The 22,320-nt window shown below is 39.0% G+C and overlaps 1 protein-coding gene, 1 non-coding gene and 1 pseudogene across 5 annotated transcripts in view; all 3 read left to right on the top strand.

Annotated features, from left to right (window-relative positions):
* The window catches only part of Cpa6 (carboxypeptidase A6), a 424,263-nt gene that overhangs the window by 157,154 nt on the left and 244,789 nt on the right, over positions 1-22,320 (top strand). The gene's annotated exons all lie outside the window — the stretch shown is intronic.
* On the top strand, positions 7,240-7,346 carry Gm25253. The gene has a single exon (XR_003949178.1). It is a non-coding gene; the product is annotated as a U6 spliceosomal RNA (small nuclear RNA).
* Gm15604 (predicted gene 15604) lies at positions 8,324-8,887 on the top strand (annotated as a pseudogene).

Here is a 22,320-nt window from a genome sequence, read left to right as displayed (position 1 = left end):
TCTAGAGCATGGAAAGCCAACCAGTGGCCACACCCTCAAAAAAGAGTTAGTCTTCCTAACTCACAGCTATCACTACCAGTGGCTCTTTATTAAGGGGTGAGGCCTAGAAAGCACCCCCATCTATGCTGGAAAATTTCCTGGCTTGATCGTCTGCCCATTTTATATGGATAACCACGGGTGCTACAACAACATGGTCTTTATCCAAACCAGTAGTTAAGCCAACTCAAAACACCAAGAATGCCCCAAAAGTCATGGTAAGGGAGGCAGGTGATGTTGCATTGGACTATTCCGAGGCTGGGGGATTCACATGATAGATTTTAGATCATTATCAACATATCTAACTAATAACTGATGCATGTTAATGTTTGTTCCTTAAGAAATATCCTTCATGTGTTAATGCAGAACAGAAAGTGATGTCCATCAAAACCTGATCAGCTTAATATTGTGTCTTTATTTAGCATAATTTAATTGTTGTGTGTGTTTGATTGCTAGGGATAGACCCAGGGCCTAATACATGCAAGGCAATCACTCAGACAACTAAACTATATTCCTGGCTACCCAGTATAATTTAAAATAGAGGTCAGCACACAACCATTTGGGATATTTGGCCTGCCACCTGTTTTTGTACAATCTTCAAACTAAACATGGTTTTTATGCTTCTAATAGTTCTTTAAAAAGCAATACTGACAATTATAACATATGAAAATTATAAGCAGTCTGAATATCAGTTTCCATAAAGAAGCTTGATTGGCACTCAGATAGTGATACTCGTTGTCATTTTGTCTGTGACTGCTTTCATAGCATTGAATAGTTCCACCAGAGACAGCAGATAGATCACAAAACACTTACTATTGGTCCTATATAAAGAAGCCTGCCAACCCCTGATCTAAGAGAATGACTTTATCATCTCAAGTGACATGATGCTGTAGGGAAATCCAAATGTTCCCTGTGGTGACTTTATAGTTGATAAGATGACAACAGACAGGTTAACAGAAAAGCAGTAACAAATGTACTTGCTCATACTTAGTGGTGACACAGGAAACTTCTGGTCAAAAACAAAAACAAAAACAGGGTTAATGACCCATTTTTATGCTTAGGCTACTTGAAACCTGGTTAGCCATGCAGAAATGTGACTGGGCAAAAAGGATGTGATCCCCAGAAGTAATAGAGGATGAATGAGACCCAGCAAGGCTGTCTGCTCATATTCTTCTTGGCCTCTGTGTAGCATTCTGACCTTCTAGATGCAGGGCAAAGCTCTACTTGAATTGAGGGTCATATGATCTGCATACAAGCAAGATAGGCCAAAGAATGGCTTTGGAGCCACTTCTTCCAGGAAAGCAGGGAATGTTAGAGCAGTGGTTTTGTATTGTGACTAGCTTTAGGAACATTGGTCTAGCTTCTAAACCATTAAAAAGGAAACTCTAGACTTACTGACTTGTCTTAGTGAGAATAAGAAATGAGGAAGAAAAAAAAAAGGCCATAAAGTTTTCCCTTAAGGCTTTTACTTTGGGATTTCATTTTGTTGAGCCCGACAATGTACCAGTGAGCAAGCCATGGCTATTGCCTATTTCTAATTCCGCATGATCTAAGGTGAGTTATAGCCAGAGGTCTGAGGTTGGGATACACTCTAGGGTTCTAAACACTCAGCCTGGCACCTGAGCACAGCTCCCTTGGATTATTTGGAGTTGCTGTCTAGAACTCTTTTTACTATTAGGAAATATCTCGTAGCTTCTCTGTAGCTTTTCTTCTTTCTCTTGAGACTAGTGTCTCATGTCACATCAGCCTTCCCTCCATCCCTAATATTCCCTCATCTTTGAAAGGCTGTGGTTATATGAGGAAAATTGGCATATGTTTAGTTGAGGATTAGATAGGACTAAAGGAAGCCCCATTTGGAAGATACTTACTTTGAGTTAAATGGGGTTGTGTCTATATGACTCTGAGTTATCTGTAGGGATGAGAAGCTCTTATTCCATCCACCTTGCTAACACAATAGCTCTATAACAAGAGCAAGAGACCCACAATGCTATAAGAATGTGCCACATAGCACCCAGTAACAGTAAAACTCTTCAAGAAACAGGAGTTACAATTGATGAAAAGGTTATTTTTATCATCATTTGTAGATATATAGAAGCAAAAAACATATATACACATAAAATTGTAAGCAAAAGCTTTATTTCTCTTGCTTTATTAGACATATACTGTCAAGAATGTTCTTGATAGTAAAAGATGTATTTATGAATATGTCATATGTATTTTATGGAGATAATTCCACATGAAATCTCTATGTTTTAAGTATGTGTGTCATTTAGGAATCAGCCTGTGGTACTTGCACAAGCATTTCAGTATATCTGTGTGAGAGATCACATGTTTTATGAATCACATTGTATCCTATCAAAGTTGAATGTTCACCTAGCACATCTTGGCCAGATTAACTTATGCATTCCATGAGAAATGCTTTGTTAAACTGCCACTGACTCTCTGTACTGAAGAATGAAAAGTCTCCTGCCTTTCACTATTATCAGTGGTTGGTCTAGAGTAGTGGTTTGATTATACAACTACAGGACTCAGTACAGAGTAACAGCATTGGTTGGTTGGTTCTTGGTTGGTTGGTTTGATTTGTATTTCTGTTGCTGCTGCTGCTGCTGCTGCTGCTGCTGCTGCTGCTGCTGCTGCTGCTGCTGTTGTTTGTGGAGAAAGAGATTCACTTCATCTTGCAATCTCTGGTTACAGTCCATCACTGGAAGGACATCAAGGCAGGGATTTCACACAGCTCCTTAAAGCTCATCCATAGTTCAGAGCAGAAAGAAGGAAACGCATGCAGACTTGCTTGTTCATGCTTTCTTGTGCTCAGCTTGATTTCTCCTCTTGTGCAGACCAGGATCACCTGCCTAGGGAACAGAGCTACCCAAGTCAGCTGGGTCTTCTAATATCAGTCAAGAAAATCCCGCAAATATGTCCACAGGCCAACCCACCACAGACAATCCTTTACTAAGACTCTCTACCCAGGTGATTACATTTTATGTCACATTGACAATTTAAACTAACCATCACACTATCAATGGCTCATGCAGAATCGAGTAGCTCCATCTTCCCCTAGTCAGCATCTCTATTGGTAACGCTAAGCCACTCTCACTAGCTGGTCTGCAGTTACCTCAGAGAAGGGCACTCTTGACCATAATTTCTTGCTGTTTTTTTTTTATCTGAACAATTTTTATTTTTTGCAATTTCTTTTAAGTTAATATACAATTACATCATTTCCTCCTTCCAGTCCCTCCTATATTTCCTCTCATTCCCTCTCATATTTATGACCTCTTTCACTGATCACTAGTGTTACACATACACATGTACATGTATGTATATATGCATATTTATAAGTGACTATATAACATAAATAACAACCTGATAAGTCCATTTAGCATTGTTTGTGTTATATAATTTCAGGGATGACTACTAGGTATAAAATAAACAACAAAATGCTAACTCTCCATCCATTACAGGCATTAGTTGTCTGTAGATCTTTGTCTAGAGGTATCATCCCATGAGATTTCCCCTTCCACATTAGCATATACATTGGTGTTCTCATTGTTCTTTTTTTATTGGTTATTTTATTTATTCACATTTCAAATATTGTCCCTGCTTCCCAGTCTCCTCTTGGAAAACCCCCATCCCATTCCCCATCCCCTTTGCCTCTATGAGGGTGTGCTCCAACCCACCCTCCCACTCCTGCCTCGCCACTCTAGCATCCCCCTACATTGGGACATCAAACCTCCATAGGACCAAGAGTCTCCCCTCTCATTGATGTCAGCCAGGTAAAGCAATCCTTTGCTACATATGTAGCTGGACCCACAGATCCATCCCACTGTTACATATTTCTATTCATTTTCCCAACCCTCTTGACTTCTCTCCTGTCTTTTGCCATACCCAATCCTGGCCCCCTTTTATTTGCTCCCACTCATCTCTCCCTCCCAGGTTCCTCCCTCCTGCTACCTCCCATGATTATTTTGTTCCCCCTTCTAAATAGGATTGAAGTATCCACACTTTGGTCTTCTTTCTTGTTAAGCTTTATGGTCTGTGAGTTGTATCATGGGTATTCTGAGCTTTTGGGCTAATGTCCACTTATCAATGAATATATAGGGTTACCTCACTCAGGATGATATTTTCTAGTTCCATATATTCCCCTGTGAATTCATGCGGTCATTGTTTCAGCTGAGTAGTACTTTACTGTATAAATGTATCACAGTTTCTAGCTGAGTAGTACTCTACTATATAAATGTACCACATTTTCTGTATCCGTTCTTCTGTTGAGGGACATCCGAGATGTTTCCAGCTCCTGGCTATTATAAATAAGGCTGCTATGAACATAGTGGGCTATATTTCCTTGTTACATGTTGAAGCATTTTATGGGTATATGCCCAAGAGTGATATAACTGGGTCTTCAGGTAGAAATATTTCCAATTTTCTGGGCAATGGCCAGATTGTTTTCCAAAGTGGTTTTACCAGCTTGCAATCCCACCAAGAATCGCTGAATGTTCCTCTTTCTCCACATCCTCACCAGTATCTACTGTCAACTGAGTTTTTGATCTTAGCCATTCTGATTACTGTGAGGTCATTTCCATTGGCATTTCCTTGATGACTAAGAACGTTGAACATTTCTTTAGATGCTTTTTGGCCATTTGTGATTCCACAGTTGAGAATTCTTTGTTTAGCTCTGTACCCCATTTTTTAAATAGTTATTTGGTTCTCTGGAGTCTAACTTCTTGAGTTTTTTGTATATTTTGTACAATAGCTCTTTATCAGATATAGGGTTGGTAAGGATATTTTCCTAATTTGTAGCTTGCTGTTTTGTCTTACTGACAGTGCCCTTAGACTTACAGAAGCTTTTCAATTTTATGAGGTCCCATTTCTCAGTTGTTGATCTTAGAGCCTGAGCCATCAGTGTTCTATTCAGGAGATTTTCCCCTGTGCCGAAGTGTTCAAGGCTCTTTCCCACTTTCTCTACTATTAGATTCAGCATATCTGGTTTTATGTGGAAGTCCTTGATCCATTTGGACTTGAGCTTTGCACAAGGATATAAGAATGGATCAATTTTCATTCTTCTACATGATAATAGCCAGTTGAACCAGCACCATTTGTTGAAAATGCTGACTTTTTTTCCACTGGATGGTTTTGGCATCTTTGTCAAAGATCAAATAACCATGGGTATGTTGATTTATTTCTGGGTCTTCAATTCTATACCATTGATCTACCTGTCTGTCTTAATACCAATACCGTACAGATTTTATCACTATTGCTCTATGGTACACCTTTAAGGCAGGGATGGTGATTCCATCAGAAATTCTTTTATTGTTGAAAATAGTTTTCACTATCCTGAGTTTTTTGTTATTCCAAATGTATTTGAGAACCCTTCTTTCTATCTCTGTGAAAAATTGAGTTGGAATTTTGATGGGAATAGCATTGAATCTGTAGACTGCTTTTGGTAAAATGGACATTTTTACTATGTTAATCTTGCCTATCCATGAACATGGGACATTTTTCCATCTTCTGAGGTCTTCGTCAATTTCTTTCTTCAGAGACTTGAAGTTCTTGTTATAAGTATCTTTCACTTGTTTGGTTAGAGTCACACTAAGATATTTTATATTATTTGTGACTATTGTGAAAAGCATTGCTTCCCTAATTTCTTTCTTAGCTCATTTATCCTTTGTGTAGAAGAGAGCTACTGATTTGTTTAAGTTAATTTTATATTCAGCCACTTTGCTGAAGTTGTTTATCAGCTGTAGGAGTTCTCTGGTGGAATTTTTGGGTAGCTTATATATATTCTCACATAATACACAAGTAACAAATAGTGATATCTTGACTTCTTTCCAACTTGTATCCCTTTTATCTTCTTTGAAGGTCTGATAGAATTCTACACTAAAACCATCTGTCCCTGGGCAGTTTGTTGTTGTTGTTGGGAGACTTTTAATGACTGCTTCTATTTCCTTAGGGGTTTTAGGAGTGTTTAGATGATTTTTCTGATCCTGATTTAACTTTGATACCTGGTATCTGTCTAGAAATCATCCATTTCACCTAAATTTTCCATTTTTGTCGAGTATAGACTTTTCTAGTAGGAACTGATTGTTTTTTTAATTTACTTAGTTTTTGTTGTTATGTCTCCCTTTTCATTTCTGATTTTGTTAATTTGGATGTGGTTTCTGTACCCTCGAGTTAGTTTGGCTAAGAGTTTATCTATCTTCTTGATTTTCTCAAAGAACCAACTCCTAGATTTGTTCATCCTCTCTTATATCCCTTGTATTCTTGCATCTGTGACTCCTGCTCTCTTTCCTAGGTTTTCCATCTCCAGTACTGTCTCCTTTTGAGATTTCTTTAATGTTTCTAGTTCCATCTTTAGATCATGGATGGTTTTGTTCAATTTCTTCACCTGTTTGATCGTGTTCTCCTGTATTTTCTTAAGGGACTTATTTAGGATCCCCTTAAGATCCTCTATCATCATCATGAGATGAGATTTTTAGATCAGAATCTTGATTTTCAGATGTGTTAGGGTATCCAGGGCTTGCTGTGGTAGGACAACTGTGTTCTTATATTGCCAATTGGCATTCATTCCTGTTGCTTATGATCTTGCACTTGCCTCTTGCCATCTGGTTATCTCTAGTGTTAACTGATCTTGCTGTCTATGTCCCTTCTGTGAACCTGGTTATGTTGGGTCTCCTTGGGTCAGGCTATCTCTGAGTGTGGGAAGGGGTCTGGAGCACCTGATCTGTGACCCTAACTGAATCAGAACTCATAGAAGCCAAGCTGCCTCTGGGTGTGGATGGGGGCAGAAGCGGGTGTAGAACACAGGATCTGCACCAGGGTGCAGCTGTGAATCAGAAAGAAGGTATGTTTGTTTCTTATTAGGCAACCATAGTATCTTGGGTCTTGCTTCCCTATCATTTCTAGAAGACACAACTTCAAAGCAGACTCCCTGTTCCTCTGACTCATAAAATATTTCTTCCACCTCTTTCATGATGTTTCCTGAACCTTAGGTATGGCGTTGTGTTATAGATGTGTTGGTTTTACTGTGTAACTCCTACCATGGCTATATCCAATTTAGATAGATACAAATGTTAAGAAGGAATTAGGAGTTCTGAGAAACCTCTGGGGGCTACATATCCAAATGATTTTTAAAGTGATGAAGTTGAAAAGAAGAATAGAAGTTTTGTAACCCAGAGTAAAAACATGGAATTTAAGATTTCAAAGGTAGTGCTCTCTTTGGCAGCCCATATACTAAAATTTGAACAGTACAGAGAAGATTAGCATGGTCACTGAGCAAGGATGACATGCAAATTCATGAAGCATTCCATATCTTTCTCAATGTATTTGGAATTATTAATGAACCAACTGCTGTTGCTATTGTTTATGGCTTAGATAAGAAGGTTGGAGCTGAAAGGAATGTGCTGATTTTTGACTTGGGAGGTGGCACTTTTGAAGTGTTGATCCTCACTATTGAAGATCAAATTTTTTAAGTCAACAGCTGGAGATACCCACTTGTGTAGAGAAGACTTTGACAACCAAATGGTCAACCATTTCATTGCTGAGTTTAAGTGAAAGCACAGTAAGGACATCAGTGAGAACTAGAGAGCTGTCTGGAACCTTCACACTGCCTGTGAGTGGGCCAAGTACACCCTCTCCTTCAGCACCCAAGCCAGTATTGAGATTCTCCCTCTCTCTCTCTCTCTCTCTCTCTCTCTCTCTCTCTCTCTCTGAAGGAATTGTCTTCTATAACTCCATTACCCAGGCTTGATTTAAGGAATTGAATGTTGACCTATTCCATGGTGCACTGGACCCTGTAGAGAAGGTCCTTTAAGATGCCAAACTAGATAAGTCACAGATTCATGATACTGTCTTGGTGGGTGGTTCTACCAGAATCCCCAAGATTCAAAAACTTCTGCAATACTTCTTCCATGGAAAAGAACTGAATAAGAGCATTAACCCTGATGAAGCTGTTGCCTATAATGCAGCTGTGCAGGCAGCTGTTCTATCTGGAGACAAGTCTACGAATATTCAGGATTTGCTGCTCTTGGATGTCAGTCCTCTTTCCCTTGGTATTGAAACTGCTAGTGGAGTCATGACTGTCCTCATCAAGAGCAATACCACCATTCCCACCAAGCAGACACAGACTTTCATCACCAGCCATGTGTACTCATTCAGGTGTATGAAGGTGAAAGGGCCATGACCAAGGACTACAACCTGCTTGGAAAGTTTGAGCTCACAGGCATCCCTCCAGCACCCCGTGGGGTTACTCAGATTGAGGTTACTTTTGACATTCATACCAATGGCATCCTCAATGTTTCTGCTGTAGATAAGAGCACAGGAAAGAAGAACAAGATCACTATCACCAATGACAAAGGCCACTTGAGTAAGGAGTATATTGAGGGCATAGTACAAGAAGCTAAGTACAAAGTTGAGAATGAGAAGCAGAGAGATAAGTTCTCCTCCAAGATTTCATTAGAGTCTTGTGCCTTCAACATGAAAGCAACTGTTGAAGATGAGAAACTTCAAGGCAAGATCAATGATGAGGTCAAGCAGAAGATTCTTGACAAGTGCAATGAAATCATCAGCTGGTTGGATAAGAACCAGACTGCAGACAAGGGAGAGTTTGAGCATCAGCAGAAAGAAATGGATAAAGTCTACAACCCTATCTTTACCAAGCTGTACCAGAGTAGTAGTGGCATGCTTGGAGGAATGCCTGGTGGCTTCCCTGTTGGAGGAGCTCATCCATCTAGTGGTGCTGCTTCAGGCCACACCATTGAAGAGGTGGATTAAGTCAGTCCAAGAAGAGGGTGTAGCATTGTTCCACAGGGACCCAAAACAGGTAACATGGAATAATAAAACTATTTAAATTGCCACCCAAAAAAAAAAACTTTCAAAGGTAATACAAAATGTGCTTTAATTAGATTGCTAACAGGGAATCGATATTTATCCCTTTAGAGTTGAAAGGTAGAAGCTCAACTATCAGATGGACATTGGCAGTTTTTAGGGTGTAGAGCATTTTGTCATGGAACCATATAAAGGAAAAATGCCTGAATGCTCAAAAGGGGGAAAGTAGAGAGTTAGGGCAGATGTGGTATATTAGAACAGCATTATCTCTGGGGAGAGGCTCTTCTGAAGGAAATAAGCCACATCATAGAGCCAACGGTAGGGAGAGAACAAAACCCAAGTGTAGAACTTGGAAGAATTGGCAATGTGCCCACCCTCCAGGCTAGTGCTACTTATCTGGAAGTACTAATGCACAAAGCCATGTGGGTGGGTATCTGAGAAAGAAATGAAAAACATGAATCAGCTAAGATCATGTAGAAATAGAATTCTCTCTGAAAATTCAGTTTGTCCTAGGTAACATCAAAGTGGTGTTTAATTGTCATGATCACCTTGATGTCCAAGTATACAGACAGGAGACATTCTGCACAAAGAACCTGGTATTTTCTGAAACCACCATCAAGAGGAAGATGAAGTATAGGAGACAAGCCAGGATCAAGAGATCTACAGGAGCATATAAACAAACTGTAGTAGTTGCCATGATAAAATAACTGAGAGAAACAAGGTAAGGAATGGACATATTTTGGCTTGTGGTCTGAGAGAATACAGTGAAGCACATCACAGATGTGACAGCATGAAAATGAAACTGTTTCTCTACATCTCTGGTTCAGGAAAAAGAATGGCTAATCAGGAAATAATCCAGAAGGAAGGCTATCCTCCAGCAACTTATTTCTTTCAGTGACGTCCCACCTTCTAAATATCGCACAATTGTTCAGGCACATAAGCCTATGGTAGACATTTCACTTCCAAGTATAACATAAATGAAATTACATTTTCAGAATAGACCACCCACGTAATTAGTCAATAACAAACACTTCTTTATTCTATTCCTTTTGGAAGAACTAAGCAATATGGTAAGCACCCACCATTGACTAGAAAGTCCTCAGTACCTTTTACAAAATAATTTGTCTTTTGAGAAGCAAAAAGTGGTGTTGGTGACATGGACTGCCTGTCTAGAAGCTGCCCTAATGTCCAGTGCTATTATGGCTTACACCAGTCTGGCACCAGATATATACAAGGCACTTTCTTTGATTTATCATGTCAAATAGAGGTTCTTAGCCTGCTGGAGGTCTGATGGAAATAACAAAGTTCAAAGTGAGAGTTATTTTCAGATATAAATTCATTCTACTAGGTCTGTGTGGAGGATTTTTATCACATGGTAACAGAGCCATTTTTGGTTTGGTTTTCTATATTTTATTACTGTCCTACCCTTCCCTTAAGAAGGTTAATGTGATCTCATCTACAACTACATATTGAAGTTGATTCTTCAGGAGCTTATGGCATTTTTCACAATGATGTCAAATCCTACCAAAAATACATGAAGCAGAATCATTAGGAAAGAGAACCAGATTCTCTCTAACTGTATCCTACCTCCTCACCACTTGGCAGTATATTTCATTGCTGGTCATATAGTCTGAGTTATACACTTCTACCTTTGATCCAGATGCTATCACTGAGCCAATCAAATGATATAAACTACATGACTTAGAAGATATAGTAGTTTTCAATTTGTCTCTCAAAAGACTCATTATTGAGTCAAATATTCCTTATGAAATTCTTTCATAAGAATTATTCATGATGGAAATACTATTACCTCTTTTGTTAATAGATGGTTGTTCCAATGGTTGTTTAAGCAGATCCATCAACCTGATGGGCAGATTGTCATGCCGTGAAATACTTTACATAAAAAATTCAGAATTGTATTGGCAACTTAACTTTTGATTTAATAACACTGACATGATAGTTAACACATAAAATGAATTTAACTTACCCTTTAACATTAGAAAATACACTTTAGACAGGAGTAGTTGTCAGAAACATAGATGTTTCTTCCAACAGACAATTGTGTGACCATTTATTTCTCAGAGGACAGCTGCAAGAAATAAATGTTCTTTTCTTTTGATTTAGCTCTTCTCCAGACCTTGAGAACTCAAACACTTAATAGAACTCTTGGTTTTACAAAAGAGTATATTCTTTTGGCACAAGTCAGAGGTGTAAATTAAATAAGCTAGCATCTCAGATGTAGTCCTTGTCTCTAAATCATTAAGAAACAAGAAACAGGTGAAGACATCTTGATTATTAGTCTTTCAGATCACATCCAGAGAAAAAGGGAAGTAAAAGTGCCAAAAGTAAATAAAGTAAAATACATATATTTTTTAAACTAAAGTATTGAGAGTCAAAGATAGAGACTATGGAGAAAACTCAGCTTGACCACCATGCACTTACCCAGCAAATATTAAGCTGAACCCTAGAGCCAAAGACCATTTTCATGGAACCTTGTTTCTTTTGCAATTATTTTGTCTCCCCGAGTGGTAGTAAACTCTCCTGGGCCAGTCATGTGATTCTCCCAACACTGAACACCTTTCCCTGTGTCAGAAAGTTAATCACTTGTGCACGTCCAAACCCCAGGAACCCCTGATTTGGGTTCTAAGAAAGATATATTTGAATTGATAAAATGGTGCTATAAAATGCTCTCTGCACTAAATAGCATTGGGAAAGTAAATTACTTATGAGTTCTACATGCCTCAAAATATGAATTAATGTTCCAGCCTAGGACACTGCCTCATTTATAAGTACTGGTGGAGGGTGGATAATCCACTTCAATGAGTTTCCAAAGAATGTAATAGAAATATATATCCATTAGCTTTGAAAGAGAGAAACTAATATGAAATATGTCTTTAGAAAGAAAATATGCTACTGTTAAAATATGGAAAGTCCTTTGAAATCCCATGTGAAATTCAAGACTTGGTCCTGGACTTTGGAACCATAAGGAGGAGGCAGAACTAAGAGATGGGACCAAGAGGAAGTCTTTCATTCATTATAGGCATGCATTTGCCAAACCCTGGTCTTTTTCTTCACTCTTCCCTGATGTGAAGTAAATGGCTTAATTCTCCCAGCCATGGGGTTCTGCTTTACACACGCACACACACACACACACACACACACACACACACACGCACGCACACACGCACACACGCACACACAAAAGCAATGATGCCAACCAGTCATGGACTTAAACATGAGTCCCAAAAAAACTTCCCTTTAAAAGCTGATTTTCTCCGGGATGGTGGTGGTGCATAACTTTAATCCCAGCACTTGGGAGGCAGAGACAGGCAGATCTCTGTGAGTTTGAGGCCAGTGTGGTCTACAGAGTGAGTTCCAGGACAGCCAGGGATAACCAAGAATACCTTATCTTGAGAATGAAAGAGAGAGAGAGAGAGAGAGAGAGAGAAGAACAAAAAATAAAAAGTAAAAAAATAATGAAAGGTATATCCCCATCTGCACAGTCTATTTGGACAAAGAGAACAAAAGTACCACCTATTGAGTGAGTTGTGCAGAAATTATTTTTATTAGATAATTAATTTATATACATTTCAAATATTATCCCCTTTCCTAGTGTCCCCTCTGAAAACCCCCTATCCCTTCCCCCTACCCACTGCTCATCAACCCACCCACTTATGCTTCCTGATCCTGGCAGTCTCCTATACTAGGGCATATAATGTTCACAGGACCAAGGGCCTCTCCTCCCATTGATGACTGACTAGGCCATCCTCTACTATGTATGCAGCTTGAGTAATGAGTCCCACCATATCTTTTCTTTGGTTGATGGTTTAGTCCCAGGGAGCTCTGGAAATACTTGATAGTTCATATTGCTATTCTTCCTATGGGGCTGCAAACCCCTTCAGCTCCCTGGACACTTTCTCTAGCTCCTTCATTGGGGACCCTATGCTCTGTCCAATTGATGGCTGTGAGCATCCACTTCTGTATTTGTCAGGCACTGGCAGAACCTCTGAGAAGACAGCTTTATCAGGCTCCTGTCAGCAAGATCTTCTTGGCATCTACAACAGTGTCTGGTTTGGGGGGATGTCTATGGGATGGATCCCCAGGTAGGGAAATCTCTGAATGGCCATTCCTTCAGTCTCTTCTCCATACTTTGTTTGTGTAACTCCTTCGATTGATATTTTGTTCCCCCTTTTAAGAAAAATCAAAGTATTCACACTTTGGCCTTCTTTCTTCTTGAGATTCATATGGATTGTGAATGGTATCTTGGGTATTCTAAACTTCTGGGCTAATATCCACTTATCAGTAACTACATACAATGTGTGTTCTTCTGGGATTGGGTTACCTCACTCAGGATGATATCCTCAAGATCCATCAATTTGTCTAAGAATTTCATAAATTCATTATTTTTAACAGCTGCATAGTGCTCCATTGTGTAAATGTACAACATTTCCTGTATCCATTCCTCTGTTGAGGGACATCTGGGTTCTTTCCAGCTTCTGCCTATTATAAATAAGGCTGCTATGAACATAGTGGAGCATGTGTCCTTATTACAAGTTGAAGCATCTTCTGTTCTGGGTATATGCCCAGGAGAGGTATTGCTGGATCTTCTGGTAGTACCATGTCCAATTTTCTGAGGAACCACCAGGCTGATTTCCAGAGTGGTTGTACCAGCTTTCAAGCCCACAAGCAATGTAGGAGTGTCCCTCTTTCTCCACATCCTCACCAGTATCTGCTGTCACTTGAATTTTTGATCCTAGCCAATCTGACTGGTGTGAGGTGGGATCTCAAGGTTGTTTTGATTTGCATTTCCCTGATGATTAAGGATGTTGAACATTTTCTGTTGAGAGACATCTGGGTTCTTTCCAGCTTCTGGCTATTATAAATAAGACTGCTATGAACATAATGGAGCATGTGTTCTTATTACATGTTGTAGCATCTTCTGGGTATATGCCCAGGAGTGGTATTGATGGATCCTCCATCACTACTATGTTGAATTTTCTGAGGAACCACCAAACTGATTTCCAGTGGTTGTACCAGTTTGCAATCCCACCAGCAATGGAGGAGTGTTCCTCTTCCTCCCGTCCTCCCCAGCAACTGCTGTCACCTGAATTTTTTATCTTAGCCATTCTGACTGGTGTGAGGTGGAATCTCAAGGTTGTTTTGATTTGCATTTCCTTGATGATTAAGGATGTTGAATATTTTATTAGGTGCTTCTCAGGCATTCGGTATTCCTCAGCTGAGAATTCTTTAGATATGCACTTCATTTTTAATAAGGTAATTTGATTTTCTGGAGTCAAACTTCTTGAGTTCTTTGTATATATTGGATATTAGCCCTCTATCAGATTGAGGATTGGTAAAAATCTTTTCCCAATCTGTTGGTTGCCTTTTTGTCTTATTGACAGTGTCTTTTGTCTTACAGAAGCTTTGAAATTTTATGAGGTCCCATTTGTTAATTCTCAATCTTACAGCACAAGCCATTTCTGTTCTGTTCAGGAATTTTTCCCCTGTGCCCATATCTTCAAGGCTTTTCCCCAGTTTCTCCTCTATAAGTTTCAGTGTCTCTGGATTTATGTGGAGTTCCTTGATCCAATTAGACTTTAGCTTTGAACAAGGAGATAAAAATGGATCAATTAATATTCTTCTACATGCTAACTGCCAGTTGTGCCAGCACCATTTGTTGAAAATGCTGTCTTTTTCCACTGGGTGGTTTTAGCTCCTTTGTGAAAGATCAAGTGACCATAGGTGTGTGGGTTCATTTCTGGGTCTTCAATTCTATTCTATTGATCTACCTGTCTATTGTTGTTCCAGTATCATGAAGTTTTTATCACAGTTCCTCTGTAATACAGCTTTAGGTCAGGCATAGTGATTCCCCCAGAGATTCTTTTATTGTTGAGAAGAGTTTTTGCTATCCTAGGTTTTTTGTTATAATATATTGGACCATCCCTGCATCCCTGAGATGAAGCCTACTTGGGCATGATGGATGATCATTTTCATGTGTTCTTGGATTTGGTGTGCAAGAATTTTATTGAGTATTTTTGCGTCAATATTCATAAGGGAAATTGGTCTGAAGTTCTCTTTATTTGTTGGGTCTTTGTGTGGTTTAGATATCAGAGTAATTGTGGCTTCATGGAATGAACTGGGTAGAGTACCTTCTGTTTCTATTTTGTGGAATAGTTTGAATAGAGTTGGAATCAGGTCTTCTTTGAAGGTCTGAGAAAACTCTTCACTAAACCCATCTTGTCCTGGGCATTTCATTGAGAAACTATTGATGACTGTTTCTATTTTTTAGGGGATATGGGATTGTTTAGATTATTAATATGATCCTGATTTAACTTTGGCACTTGGTATCTTGTCTAGAAAATTGGCCATTTCACCCAGGTTTTCCAGTTTCGTTGAGTATAGGCTTTTGTAGTAGGATCTGATGATGTTTTGGATTTCCTCAGATTCTGTTGTTATGTCTCTCTTTTCATTTCTGATTTTTGTTAATTAGGATAATGTCCCTGTGTCCTCTAATGAGTCTGGCTAAGGGTTTGTCTATTTTCTAAAAGAATCAGTTCCTTGTTTGGTTGATTTTTTTGTATAGTTCTCTTTGTTTCTACTTGGTTGATTTCTGCCCCGAGTTTGACTATTTCCAGACCTCTGCTCCTCTTGGGTAAATTTGCTTCCTTTTGTTTTAGAGCTTTAAGTGTGCTGTCAAGCTGCTAGAGTGTGTTCTCTCCAGTTTCTTTTTGGAGGCACTCAGAGCTATGAGTTTTCCTCTTAGGACTGCTTTCATTGTGTCCCATAAGTTTGGGTATGTTGTGGCTTCATTTTCACTAAACACTAAAAAGTCTTTCATTTCTTTCTTTCTTTCTTCCTTGACCAAGTTATCATTGAATAGAGTGTTGTTCAGCTTCCAGTTGTATGTGGTCTTCCTATTATTTATATTGTTATTGAAGATCAGCCTTAGTTCATGATGATCTAATAGGATACATGGGATTATTTCAATATTTTTGTATCTATTGAGGCCTGTTTTGTGACCAATTATATGATCAGTTTTGGAGAAGGTACCATGAGGTGCTGAGAAAAAGGTATATACTTTTGTTTTAGGATAAAATGTTCTATAGATATCTGTTAAATCCATTTGGTTCATAATTTCTGTTAGTTTCACTGTATCTCTGTTTAGTTTCTGTTTCCATGATCTGTCCATTGCTGAGAGTTTGGTATTGAAGTCCCCCACTATTATTGTGTGCAGCACAATGTGTGCTTTGAACTTTAGTAAAGTTTCTTTAATGAAAGTGGATGCCTTTGCATTTGGAACATATATGTTCAGACTTTAGAGTTCATCTTGGTAGATTTTTCCTTTGATGAGTATGAAGTGTCTCTCCTTGTCTTTTTTGATATCTTTAAGTTGAAAGTTAATTTTATTCGTTATTAGAATAGCTACTCCAGCTTGTTTCTTCAGACATTTTGCTTGTAAAATTGTTTTCTAGCCTTTTATTCTTCGGCAGTATCTGTCTTTGTCCCTGAGGTGGGTTTCCTGTATGTAGGAAAATGTTGGGTCCTATTTAAGTAGCCAGTCTGTTAGTCTATGTCTTTTTATTGGGGAAATGAGTTCACTGATGCTAAGAGATATTAAGGAAAAGTAATTGCTGCTTCCTGTTTTTGTTGTTGTTGTTGTTGTTAGAGTTGGGATTCTGATCATGTGGCTATCTTCTGTTAGATTTGTTTAAAGATTACTTTATTGCTTTTTCTAGGGCGTACTTTCCTTCCTTGTGTTAGAGTTTTCTCTTTAATATCCTTTGAAGGGTTGGATTTGTGGAAAGATATTGTGTAAATTTGTTTTTTTCATGGAATACTTTGGTTTCTCCTTCTATAGTGATTGAGAATTTTGCTGGGTATAATAGTCTGGGCTGGCATTTGTGTTCTCTTAAGTTCTGTATGACATCTGTCCAGGATCTTCTGGCTTTCATAGTCTGGTAAGAAATCTGGTATAGTTCTAATAGGTCTGCCATTATATGTTACTTGACATTTTTCACTTACTGCTTTTAATATTCTTTCTTTGTTTTGTGCATTAGGTGTTTTGATTATTATGTGACAGGAAGAGTTTCTTTTCTGGACAAAATATTTGGCATTTTGTAGGCTTCTTCTATGTTCATTGGCATCTCTTTCTTTAGGTTAGGGAAGTTTTCTTCTATAATTTTGTTGATGATATTTAATGGCCCTTTAAGTTGAAAAATCTTCATTCTCATCTGTGCCTATTATCCTTAGGTTTGGTCTTCTCATTGTGTCCTGGATTTCCTGGATATTTTGAGTTAGGATCTTTTTACCTTTTGCATTTTCTTTGATTTTTGTGTCAATATTTTCTATGGAATCTTCTGCACCTGAGATTCTCTCATCTATCTCTTGTATTCTGTTGATGATGCTTGAATCTATGGCTCCTGATTTCTTTCCTAGGTTTTCTATCTCCAGAGTTGTCTCCCGTTGTGACTTCTTTATTGTTTCTACTTCCATTTTTAGATTCTGGATTTTTCTTTCAATTCTTTCACCTGTTTGGTTGTGTTTTCCTGTAATTCTGTGTTTCCTCTTTTAGGGCTTCTACCTTTTTACCTGTTTTCTCCTGTATTTCTTTAAGGGAGTTATTAATGTCCTTCTTAAAATCCTCTACCAGAATCATGAGATATGATTTTAAATCCAAATCTTGCTTTTCCAGTGTGTTGGGGTATCTAGGACTCACTGTGGTGGGAGTACTTGGTTCTGATGATGACTATTAGTCTTGGTTTCTGTTGGTAAGATTCTTGTAGTTGCCTTTCACCATCTAGTAATCTCTGGTGTTAGATGTTCTTGCTGTCTCTGGCTGGAGCTTATTCCTTCTGTGAGTATGTAAGCCTGTGTCAGCACTCCTGGGAGACCAGCTCTCTCCTGGCAAGATCAGTGCACAGAGGGCTGCAGAACAGTCCTGCCTCCTGAGTCCCTGGGTCAGACACTTCCTGGAGGCAAGCTATCCTCTGGCAGGGAAGGTGCACAGAGGACTGAAGATCAGCTCTACCTCCTGGGTGCAGATGTAGGCCCATAGGAGCCTGTCCTAGCTGCTTTGCCGGTTTTGCGGCCTGTGTGCTCCTGAGTAAACCTGCCTTAGAGAGTCACCGGAGAGAAAAACGAAAAAAAAAATTTAAGTTCTGGATCTTGTGACATGTGAGATCAAGGCAGGTTTAGTGTCTGATGAGTCATTTCCTGATTTCACATAGTGTATACTCTTTCTACACCTTCACAATGTAGAAGGAAGAGAACTCTCAGGAGCCACTTTATGTAGCACTAATTAAATTCATGAAAGTTCCACCCTTGTGACATAATCACCTAACAAAGTGCCCCAGCCCCCTCAAAAGTCATCACACTGGGGTTAGGATTTCAACATGTGATCTGTAGGAGATAAACAGTCTGTCTATAACATCAAATATATACAGAAACAGTGCAGAACAAGCAGCTGTATTGGTGATAGTGTTCCCCTGATGATGGTCACTAAATGTCCTCAAGCTCTCTACTTCACACATTTGCAATCAATAAGCCAGATATTCTGAGGACTAGAAAAATAAAAATGTTGAAGAAAAAATAAACAAAATATAGGATATTGAGTGTTGACAAAATGGAAATGAGGAAGGGGTAGAGACTCTATAGGAAAGAATGAATAAAGGGTAGCAAGAGAAAAGAAGTCAGACTAAGCCTTGGAGTGATCAGCTAGTAAGATCCTGTGGCTAGATACCCCTTAAACTTTCATCACAATATGTTAAAAAAAAAAAATCAAGCTGGGACTAACTAGAAACTCAGGCTCTGTTGGCCAAACCTCATAGTGCCAGAAAGTGCTATGCAGTCTGCTGGGGGAGAACTGTCAACAGTCTTTCCTAACTGTGGACCCTGAATATTACATTAATGACTTCCTAGGCAGGACATGCCCACTAGTGCAATAGTGGCAAGTCTATCATGGGAATAGCCAACTGCTTTCTGATTGCATTTGAGGTCTGCTCTATGGGAGGTAATTCACATCTGGCATTGTAAACCTGATCAAAAACTCATGGCTGAAGGGTCATAGCCCACTGAAGTGTCCACTTGATGTGAAATATCTGTCAAATTCCCTTCCAAATATTTGTGTTCATATATTAGTGCCACTGTCCACTATTGCTAGAAAAGCTACTGTTTGGAATGTATAGTTATAACTATAGGACTCATGACTACTAAAAATGCTAGGAATAAGTAACTGTTGAATGTTCAGTCATGAACTATCTACATCAACTTTTCTAAGGTGTAGATGATATCATGGAAAAGAAAAGAGTAGGAAGAATGTAAGAGTAAGAGAAAGGAGCAGACTCCAGCACCAGAGTGTGTTGCCCACGGAGTCTCCAGACACCCGCAAGGGCCCACACAGGATCCCCCATGGGATCCTAAGACCTCTGGTGAGTCTGCTCCAATCCAATTGCGCGGGACCTGAGACTGCATTAACTAGGGAAGCAGATAACCCGGCCTGATCAGGGGCACAAGTCCCTTCTGGTCCACTCCAGTACTGGGGTTCCTTGCGCGCAGAGTTTCCGGACACCCCCAAGGTCCTCACAGGACCCTCCATGGGACCTTAAGACCTCTGGTGACTGGAACACAACTTCTGCCAGGAGGCAGGTTCGAACACCAGATATCTGAGCATCTTCCCTGCAAGAAGAGAGCTTGCCTGCAGAGAATACTCTGACCACTGGAACTAAGGAGAGAGCTAGTCTCCCAGGTCTGCTGATAGAGGCTAACAGAGTCACCTGAGGAACAAGCTGTAACCAGAGACGACTATAACAGTTAGCTTCAGAAATTACCACATAGCGAAAGGAAAACGTAAGAATCCTACTAACAGAAATCAAGACCACTCACCATCATCAGAACGCAGCACTCCCACCCCACCTAGTCCTGGGCACCCCAACACACCAGAAAAGCAAGACCCAGATTTAAAAGCATATCTCATGATGATTGTAGAGGACATCAACAAGGACTTTAATAACTCACTTAAAGAAATACAGGAGAACACAGCTAAACAGGCAGAAGACCTCAAAGAGGAAACACAAAAATCCCTTAAAGAATTGCAGGAAAACACGACCAAACAGGTGATGGAATTGAATAAAACCATCCAAGTCATAAAAAGGGAAGTAGACACAATAAAGAAAACCCAAAGTGAGGCAACGCTGGAGATAGAAACCCTAGGAAAGAAATCTGGAACCATAGATTCGAGCATCATCAACAGAATACAAGAGATGGAAGAGAGAATCTCAGGTGCAGAAGATTCCATAGAGAACATGGGCACAACAATCAAAGAAAATACAAAAAAGGAAAAGATCCTAACTCAAAACATCCAGGAAATCCAGGACACAATGAGAAGACCAAACCTATGGATAATAGGAGTTGATGAGAATGAAGATTTTCAACTTAAAGGGCCAGCAAATATCTTCAACAAAATTATAGAAGAAAAATACCCAAACCTAAAGAATGACATGCCCATGAACATATAAGAAGCCTACAGAATTCCAAATAGACTGGACCAGAAAAGAAATTCCTCCCGACACATAATAATCAGAACAACAAATGCACTAAATAAAGATAGAATATTAAAAGCAGTAAGGGAGAAAGGGCAAGTAACATATAAAGGCAGACCTATCAAAATTACACCAGACTTTTCACCAGAGACTATAAAAGCCAGAAGAGTCTGGACAGATGTTATACAGACACTAAGAGAACACAAATGCTAGCCCAGGCTACTATACGAGCCAAACTCTCAATTACCATAGATGGAGAAACCAAAGTATTCCACGAAAAAAAAAATTCACACATTATCTTTCCATGAATCCAGCCCTTCAAAGGATAATAACAGAAAAAAACAATACAAGGACGGAAATCACGCCGTAGAAAAAGCAAAAAAGTAACCCCTCAACAAACCAAAAAGAAGGCAGCCACAAGAACAGAATGCCAACTCTAACAACAAAAATAAAAGGAAGCAACAATTACTTTTCCTTAATATCTCTTAATATCAATGGACTCAATTCCCCAATAAAAAGATATTGAGTAACAGATTGGCTATACAAACAGGACCCAACATTCTGCTGCTTACAGGAAACCCATCTCAGGGAAAAAGACAGAAAATACCTCAGAGTGAAAGGCTGGAAAACAATTTTCCAAGCAAATGTTCTAAAGAAACAAGCTGGAGTAGCCATTCTAATATCGAATAAAATCGACTTCCAACCCAAAGTTATCAAAAAAGACAAGAAGGGACACTTCATACTCATCAAAGGTAAAATCCTCCAAGAAGAACTCTCAATTCTGAATATCTATGCTCCAAATGCAAGGGCAGCCACATTTATTAAAGACACTTTAGTAAAGCTCAAAGCACACATTGCACCTCACACAATAATAGTGGGAGACTTCAACATAGCACTTTCATCACTGGACAGATCTTGGAAACAGAAACTAAACAGGGACTCAGTGAAACTAACAGACGTTATGAAACAATTGGACTTAACAGATATCTACAGAACATTTTATCCTAAAACAAAAGATTATACCTTCTTCTCAGCACCTCATGGGACCTTCTCCAAAATTGACCATATAATTAGTCACAAAACAGGCCTCAACATATACAAAAATACTGAAAGTGTTCCATGCATCCTATCAGACCACCATGGACTAAGGCTGATCTTCAATAACAACATAAATAATAGAAAGCCAACATTCACGTGGAAACTGAACAACACTCTTCTCAATGATACCTTGGTCAGGGAAGGAATAAAGAAAGAAATTAAAGACATTTTAGAGTTTAATGAAAATGAAGCCACAACATACCCAAACTTATGGGATACAATGAAAGCATTCCTAAGAGGGAAACTCATAGCTCTGAGTGCCTCCAAAAAGAAACTAGAAATAGCACACACTAGCAGCTTGACAACACATATAAATGCTCTAGAAAAAAAAGGAAGAGAATTCACCCAAGAGGAGTAGATTGCAGGAAATAATCAAACTAAGGGGTGAAATCAACCAAGTGGAAACAAGAAGATCTATTCAAAGAATTAACCAAACGAGGAGTTGGTTCTTTGAGAAAATCAACAACATAGATAAACCCTTAGCTAGACTCACTAAAGGGCACAGGGACAAAATCCTAATTAACAAAATCAGAAATGAAAAGGGAGACATAACAACAGATCCTGAAGAAATCCAAAACACCATCAGAACCTTCTACAAAAGGCTATACTCAACAAAACTGGAAAACCTGGACGAAATGGACAAATTTCTAGACAGATACCAGGTAACAAAGTTAAATCAGGATTTAGTTAACGATCTAAACAGTCACATATTCCCAAAAGAAATAGAAGCAATCATTAATAGTCTCCCAAACAAAAAAAGACCAGATGGGTTTAGTGCACAGTTCTAACAGACCTTCAAAGAAGATCTAATCCCAGTTCTGCACAAACT

The sequence above is a fragment of the Mus musculus genome, chromosome 1 (genome assembly GCF_000001635.26).
Source record: "Mus musculus strain C57BL/6J chromosome 1, GRCm38.p6 C57BL/6J".
Lineage (NCBI taxonomy): Eukaryota > Metazoa > Chordata > Mammalia > Rodentia > Muridae > Mus > Mus musculus.
This window is presented reverse-complemented; position numbering and strand designations above follow the sequence as displayed.